The 8333-nt window shown below is 38.8% G+C and overlaps 1 protein-coding gene across 3 annotated transcripts in view; it reads right to left on the reverse strand.

Moving 5' to 3' along the window:
- nek7 (NIMA-related kinase 7) overlaps positions 1 to 8333 on the reverse strand; it is a 190118-nt gene that overhangs the window by 134036 nt on the left and 47749 nt on the right. Inside the window, exon 2 of one of the 3 annotated variants that reach the window (XM_043699783.1) lies at positions 7295 to 7433. The exons of the other annotated variants lie outside the window; for them this stretch is intronic. The gene's annotated coding sequence lies outside the window, so the exon portion shown is untranslated. The remainder of the gene's footprint in view (positions 1 to 7294; positions 7434 to 8333) is intronic. 3 annotated transcript variants of the gene reach the window in all.

The raw sequence follows: 8333 nt of genomic DNA on the forward strand, positions 1-8333 counted from the left end.
AGCTATCCTTAGTAGCCACACACTCAGATGACAAGCAACATGAGTTCGACTGGGACAACACTACTATTATAGGACAAGCCAAACAGAGAACAGCCAGGGAATTCCTAGAGGCATGGCACTCATCCACAGATTCAATCAATAAGCACATCGACCTGGACCCAATATACCGACCACTGCAACGGACAGCTGGAACTGATAACCGGAAGCGGCAGATTCAAACCACTACAAATGCCGGAGGAAAGCGCTTCACAGGAGGCTCCCAAGCACTGAGGATGTCACCTAGACAAGGGACGAAACGTCTGCAACACAAATTCCCAGCTCGGTGAACAGAACCACAACAAAAGCTAATTGTCTCCATTGAAAGGTAACCCAATGCATCAACTTGGAAGTATGATTAACTATTTTAAATTTTGATCTGTACAAGACAGGCTGTGTGCCACCTTTTTTTTTTACAAAAGCTCCCCGGCAGGAATGCAGAGACACCAATAGACGGGTGGTTTTCAAAGCAAGAAAACAGGAAAGTAAACCACACTGAAAGATCATTGTACTGAATCACATGACCTAGGGACACAAATTGCAAATTTGAAAAAGCAAAATCAAAGGAGTTCTCACTCCATCCAACCCTGGCAGCAACCACCAACTTTGTCACTACTGCAGCTGCTGAAACAGATTTGACGTTTCAACTTTGACTTCAGACAGAAAAATCTTCAAGCAAGTAGGCCTGAAATGATCTTAAATATGAAAGTAACATCAGGCTGTACGTATCTTTCAGTGTCACATAGCTAAATTACAGCTACAAAGACTTAAACTGAAAACTTAATTGTTTTATTTTCTACTATCAACCTAAACTTTTTAACTTGTTTAAACACCAAAGCTTTTGCTGGTTATTTTAAAATTGAAGCAGAAACTAAAAGGGTGCCAACAAGCCATAAAAAGTTTGTGTGAAAGTGAACTTGTTCACTTTGGCAGGAAGAGGGACCAGTAGTGTACCAGTTGATCTAATATTCTTGTTGATCACGAGGTCCACATAATGTAAAATATACACAAAGTAATGGAAACTTTATACACATCATTTTTATCCTTGATTTACAGGACAAATCACTTTGTACGAAATAATATCTCTCAAACTTGACTAGGTTTTGTTTTTGAGGACGTGACCAAAAAGATAGATGAGGGCTGAGAAGCAGACATTGTCTGAATGGACTACGTTTAAGCCTTTGACAAGTTCTACACAGTAGACTGATTAGTAAAATTAGATCACATGGGGTTCAGGGATCTAACTGGATACAAAATTGGTTTGAAGGTAGGAAACAGAGTGGTGGGAGAGGGTTGTTTTTCCAGACTGGAAGTTTGTACCCAGTGGTGATCCACAGGGGTCTACTGTTGCTTGTCATTTATACAAATGATTTGGATGGGAATTTAGGAGACATGGATACTAAGTTTGTGGGTGACACCAAAATTGGTGCTGTAGTGAACAATGAAGAAGGTGATCTAAGATTACAAAGGGATCTTGATGTGTGGGTCAATGGGCCAAAGAGTGACAGATAGACTTTGATTTGGATAAATGCGAGTTATTACATTTTGTTAAGATGAACAAGGACAAGACTTATAAAGTTAATAAGGGCCTTGGGTAGTGTTGTCGAACAGAGAGACCTTGGGGTTCAGGCACAGTTCTTTGAAATTTGCATCACAGGTTGACAGGATGGTGAAGGCAGCATTTACCACTCTTGCCTTCATTGCTTAGTATAGGAGTTGGGACATCATGTTGAGGTTGTACAGGACATTGGTGAGGCCAGTTTTGGAGTACTGTGTACGGTTCTGGTGGCTATTGGAAGGATATTATTAAATTGGAGCAGGTTCAGATGAGATTTGCCAGGATGTTGCCAGGACTGGAGAGTTGGAGTTATAAGGAGAGGCTGGATAGGGACATTTTTCACTGGAGCATAGGAGGTTGAGGACTGACCTTGTAGTGGTTTACAAAACCATGAGGGGCAAAGATAAGGTGAATAGCAAAGGTCTTTTCCCTATGGTGGGAGAGTTCAAGACTAGAAGGCAAAGGCTTAAGTTAAGAGGAGACAGACTTAAAAGGGATGGGAGTCAAATAGAGGGTGGTTCAAATGTGGAACGAACTACCAGATGAAGTGGTAGATGCAGGTACAGTTATAACATTTCAAAGAAGTTTGGACAGATGCATGAACAGGAAAGGTTTAGAGGTACATGGACCAAACACAGGCAATGCTGTACAACTCTTTAACGTTGCTTTAAATAAAACTTATCAGCAGACAGCCTTCTCATTAGTACCATCAACTGACTACTTGTTCATTGTTGATATTGTGATAATAGCAAACTTCCAGTATTTGTGGGATATAATTTTTGCTGGTTTATCGAGCGTGCCAGTTCATTAGGTGCTGGTTAAAACAAAGTTTGCTGTATTATTTAAATGAAGAGAGACTGCAGAGTGCTGCAATGTGGAAGTATCTGGGTTTCCTTGGACATGATTCACAGGAAGTTACCGCATAGGAACAGTGTTTTGGAAGGGAAATGCACTTAACACAAATTGGATGGATTAGAAAAATTGAATGGTGGGCGTAGTCTTGCTACAGCCATGCAGGGCATTGACTTGGAAACAGAGTACAGTTTTGTATAAGGAAGAATACTTGCATCAGAAGCAGTTCGGAAGGCATAAATTGCTGATTCCTGGGAAAAAGGGGTTATGTCATCAGGTGAAGAATGTAGGGCATATATTTACTGGAGTTTAGAAGAATAGGCGATGATCTTTTTAAAATATTTTGAGAGGACTTTACAGGGTGAATAGTGAGACAATGTTTTCCCTCATGAGAGTATCCAGAACTAGGATGTAGAGGTTAAACATAAAGAGATGCAGTGTAGTATCCCTACCTCTAAGCCAGGAGACGTGGGTTCAAGTCTCACCTGCTTTTTAAAGTGCGAGATAACGTCTCTGCACAGTCTGATATGGAAAATACCTAAAAGAAATTGCCAAATTAAATCAGAGATAAATTTCTTATGAAGGTTGTTAGTCTTTAGATTTCCCTGGCCCAGAAAGCAATGAAGGCAGATTCATTGAAAATGTTCAAGGATAAGTGAGATTAAGTTTTTTTTCAATCAATATGAGAGTTGATGGTACAACTAAATCTGCCACATCACTGGATGGCAAAGCAGGTTTGATGGGTTGAATGGCCTACTTCTGCTATTTCTCCGTTATGTAGCTTTGCAATTAAGATAGTAAGACTCAGTAGGTTTTCTTACAACCAAAATGTATTTCTTATCAAGCATACAATGAAAAGGTTATAAAATCAAAGCACTATCTTAAAGTCATCTATGGAAACTCAATCATCACAAACAACACCATAAAAAATGAATAAAACAGTAAATCCATTCATAAAAAGAATCATCATAATCAAGCATCATACTTCAATGATTATGAAAGAAAGCAATGATTGTGAAATATGGTCGTGCCATATTAACTGAATTATTGCAATTGGCATTTGTCTTTAAGTTAGTCATAGCTGTCTATATTTTGCAATTACCATCTTGGTATCCTATGCAATAATTTACATGGTCGTCAATTACATGTAAGAAAAATCTGAAAATATACAAACCAATGTGGTGAACACACCTTCCTTTCACAGCACTCTGTCAGAATTTCACAGTGCACATAATTTTTATTTCATCTTCATTTGAATTCACAATGCTCTAGTCTTCTCCACCTTCTTGGCTTTGACAACTGTTTTTGCAGAAACATTACAACAAATCAAAAAAGGTCTATTCAAAATTTCAAACAAACAATTTGAGATAATAATCAAAAGCAATTTCTCGTGATTCTGCACAAGGATGTGAAGAAAACAAATGTTCCAAACATACTAACAAAGAGTTAAGATTTAATATTTGTCATGCTTCTTAGAAACAGAAAGCATGCCTTTGTATGCAAAACTGTTTGAGGTGATATCTAACACTAAACAAATGGGGAGAGGGAGGCAGTTAATGAGAAAGCAACATTTTCTGAATAGCTTTCAGCAGAAGGTACAACAAGTTCATGAGACGAAGTGTATGACAGCTCAAGGGAATAAACTCTATTTTGGAGTTACATTAAAAAGCTCAAAGCAAGAACTATCAAATACTTTCCTATTTGTCTCTTCCATCACAATAATGGCTGTTGTAAAACAAAACCCTTGTCACAGCCTAGAATAGTTCTCAAAGGCATGGGACAAGATTCTGCAACATATTTTTGACTACATTGCAGACTACCACATACCACTACATTGATCGAACAGTACTTGCTGTACTTCTGATTACGGATATACTGAGCCACCTGTGATACAATCTTACAAACAAAACATTTGAGACCTCTCCAGATAGTCCTGCTCACCTGCTCTGTTTTACTGTCCAAATCTAGGGCAAGGCAAGACTGGACTCACGGACATGCATGAAGGAAATCATGAGTGGAGCAGAGAATAAGAACAATTGAATTGTCCTAATTTTTCTCAAACCTTACTCAAATATATTGATTTTTAAATTCTTAGCATATGAAAAATACTTAACAGTCATAGAGATGTACAGCACAGAAACAGATTCTTCAGTCCAACTCATCCATGCCAACCAGATATCCTAACCTAATCTAGTCCCATTTGCCAGCACTTGGCCCATATCCCTCTAAACCCTTCCTATTCATATACCCATCCAGATGCCTTTTAAAGTTACAGTTTTACCAGCCTCCACCACTTCCTCTGGCAGCTCATTCCATACACTCACTAGCCTCTACATGAAAAAGTTGCCCCTTAAGTCCTTTCTAAATCTTTCTCCTCTCACCCTAAAACTATGCCCTCTAGTTCTGGACTCCTCAACCCCAGGGAAAAGATCATGTCTATTTACTCTATCCATGCCCCTCATGATTTTGTAAACCTTGATAAAGGTCACTCCAGGGATACAGCCCCAGCCTATTCAGCCTCCCCTTATAGCTCAAATCCTCCAACCCTGGCAACATCTTTGTAATTCTTTTCCGAACCTTTTCAAGTTTCACAAAATTCTTCCAACAGGAAGGAGACTAGAATTGCATACAATATTCCAAAAGTGGCCTAACCAATGTCCTGTACAGTTGCAACATGACCTCCCAACTCCTATACTCAATGCTCTGACCAATAAAGGAAAGCAAAGCAAACGCCTTGGGTGCAGAGGGTGGTGCATGTATGGAATGAGCAACCAGAATGAGTGGTGGAGATTGGTACAATTACAACTGGTAAATGCCATCTGGATGGGTATATGAATAGGAAGAGTTTGGAGGGCTACTTGCTGGCAAATGGGACTAGGTTAGTTAATAATATCTGGTCAGTCTGGACAAGTTGGACCAAAGGGTCTGTTTCCATTGTGTACATCTCTATGACTCGATATGTTTGCATAATACTCTTCCCAACCCTAAGCACTGCTCTCTCCATTTAAATGATTTGATTTCTCCATGCATCCTAAGTTGTCTTGAAATGTTGGCTCTGCCTGTGTCAGATTGCCAAACATTTGTTTGTTGACTGGACTAGACATGAAAGGAATGAAAGGGTCAGAGATTCCTCCTCAGCACGCTGACTCCGCACTAATACAAGTCTTGCAGTACATTTACACCCTCACATCGTTGGCTTGGCAAAAGTCAAAGCATTCACAGTATTATAAAACATAGCAGCAACGTCAAGCCTTTTGACAATGTTTGTATTTGGATTAAATTGGTTGGCAAACATCTCTATACGACCCGTTGCCAAGAGACTTCAGCTATAATTGAAAAAAGGAGTTACTATAACACCATCACATCATACAGGTGTACAATAAAAATGAAACTCAATTAACTGCTTAGTACAGATACTGAATACCTATTGTATACCTTACATACATTGCACTGTAATATTTCTCAAATAGTCCCATCTAAAAATGTTTATACTAGAAAGGATTAGCACCAATCTCCTTTCAGCAAGGTCCGCAACAAAAGCATAGTGTCAAATAACCATATACAATGGACTATTTGTCATCTTCTTCTCACAACTGTAATGAGAATTGAGAAGTTGCAAATCACACAGTGAGATTTGGTTCACAATTATATGCTGCTCAGGACCACTCCAACACTCCAGGAAACTCACCATCACAATGTCCCTGTCTATGAAGCTGTACAGCCTCCACAAGCTAAAGCATTGCAAAGACGCTAGTTCAAATAAATGTAACACTTTCAAATTCTGTCAATTAGCTACAGCTTTGGTTGCCAAAACATAACAAATACTTATTTCTTAAACACATAATAGTGTGCATACTTGCCGGACTTCATTTTCAAACACTGTCACCTTAAACAAGAAAGATGAAGAGCCTTCTGAATATAGTAGTTGAATTCCCAGTTTAGTGGGGAATGAAGGATATGGTGCGAGGAGTACAAAGAAAACACACAGTCAAAATGATTCAGCCATTGACAGGTTGGGGATGTTAAGTGAAAGCAATGTCAATCATCTGATTGAAACAAATTGGTGTACACCACCATACCTAAATGTTCAGTGAAACCTTCTGCCAAGTGACTGCACCAGAAATAGATTTCAGTGAATACTTTGTAGCAATTATTACAATTGTGTGGCTTGCAAAGTTGGGTCAGGGGCAATTAAGAGTAAGCAATATCACTGTTGGGCTGGAATTATACGCAAGCCAGACTAGGTCAGGACTGCAAATTTTCTTCATAAAAGACATGAGTGAATCAGATAGGTTTTTCTTGCAATAACAATGGTTTCATAGTCACTCTTTGACTCTTTAACTTCAGAGATTTTTATTGGATTCAAATTCCACCATCTGCTCTAGCATGATTCGAACCCTGGTTCACAGAACATTACCTGGTGCTCTTGATTAACAGTTACATTATCTAGATAACAAAATGAGGCCATTGTCTCCTCATAGGAACACCATCATCTGCAGGTTTCTCTCAAACCATTCACCATTGTCACTTGGAAATAACTCACCGTTTAGTCAAAATCCTGGAATTCAGTCCCTAACAGCATAGAGGGCTTCCCTACAATGCATGGACTGCAGCAGTTCAAGAAGGCAGCTCAGCACCACCTTCTCAAGGGCAACAAATGCTAGCCCAACCAGAAACGTACACACTACATTAATGCAGATATAGTTCAGAAAAATCAAACTAATGCTCAACATTACCTTTAAAAAATCATTAGAAATATTCAGGGCAAAGATTACAAAGCATGTGGCATAACTGCACTCACTAAAAGCAAGAGTAGAAAATAAACAAAACACAAAATCCAGTACATACTGAGGGTTAATTGGGGCTTAATATAACAGGCCAATGGAGGTAGGTGAGTGAAGTACTCCACTGCCATCTTCCTCATCCACACATGATTTTCTGTAGACATCCAGTGCATTTGTCCAGTTCCCTTGCCAGTCTGTAAAAGCTGAAAAGAATAAAGTCATCGTGTTCCAAACTTGCCACGAACTTCACTTGCTCATCTATCTGTCAAATTATTTGCCCACTGCCCAAATTTCAACTAGGCCTATTGCATGTCAAGGAATTTTGTTTGATCCCAACACCCTGCCTCTCTCAGATTCTCCATCTAATTTCACATGCATTTTCTGTCTTCACAAAGATTTCAAGATGCCACTGAAATCACTAGCTTCACTATTCCAACACTAATTCTGGTAACTTTCCATTCTTCTCATTTCTTAAAGTTCATCCAAAACACTGCAACTAAACATGATCTGCCTCAAATCTCACTTATTATCCCTATTCTCATTCACATATTGAATTCCATTTCATGAAGAACTCAACGTAAAATTCCTTTCATTTCCTTTAATCTTTCGCTCTATTCTACCTTCAAACCTACAATCCTCCTTAATCTATTCCTGATTTCAGATTTGAGGCTAGTCCCCTGAACTTGCTATACAAATTGCAACTGTGCAATCACAGCAGTCTTACAAGTGGACTTCCAAATCCAGATCCCTCCATTCTTCACTTGTATCCTTCAGGCACTCTTTAAACTTAGCCCTGCTTCTTAAAACATGTCAATGAAACCTTAAAGCTTGTTTTGCACATCAGTGGCACTTTACAATTTACTATTGTAGTTGTACACAAGAATATTGTATTCACTGAGAACGTTAATAAAATAAATTAATTTTCATGCAGTTAGAATCTTTGCAGTTACATGTATGATGAAATTTGGGGGAAGATTAATTAATTATCAACCTTCAGTCAAGGCCGATATCGATCCTTTCAATTGCACATGACATAAATAAATACTAATCATGTCAATATTAGGGACCGGACAGGAGAGAGAGAGACACACACATACAGGGAG

The sequence above is a fragment of the Chiloscyllium plagiosum genome, chromosome 11 (genome assembly GCF_004010195.1).
Source record: "Chiloscyllium plagiosum isolate BGI_BamShark_2017 chromosome 11, ASM401019v2, whole genome shotgun sequence".
NCBI lineage: Eukaryota > Metazoa > Chordata > Chondrichthyes > Orectolobiformes > Hemiscylliidae > Chiloscyllium > Chiloscyllium plagiosum.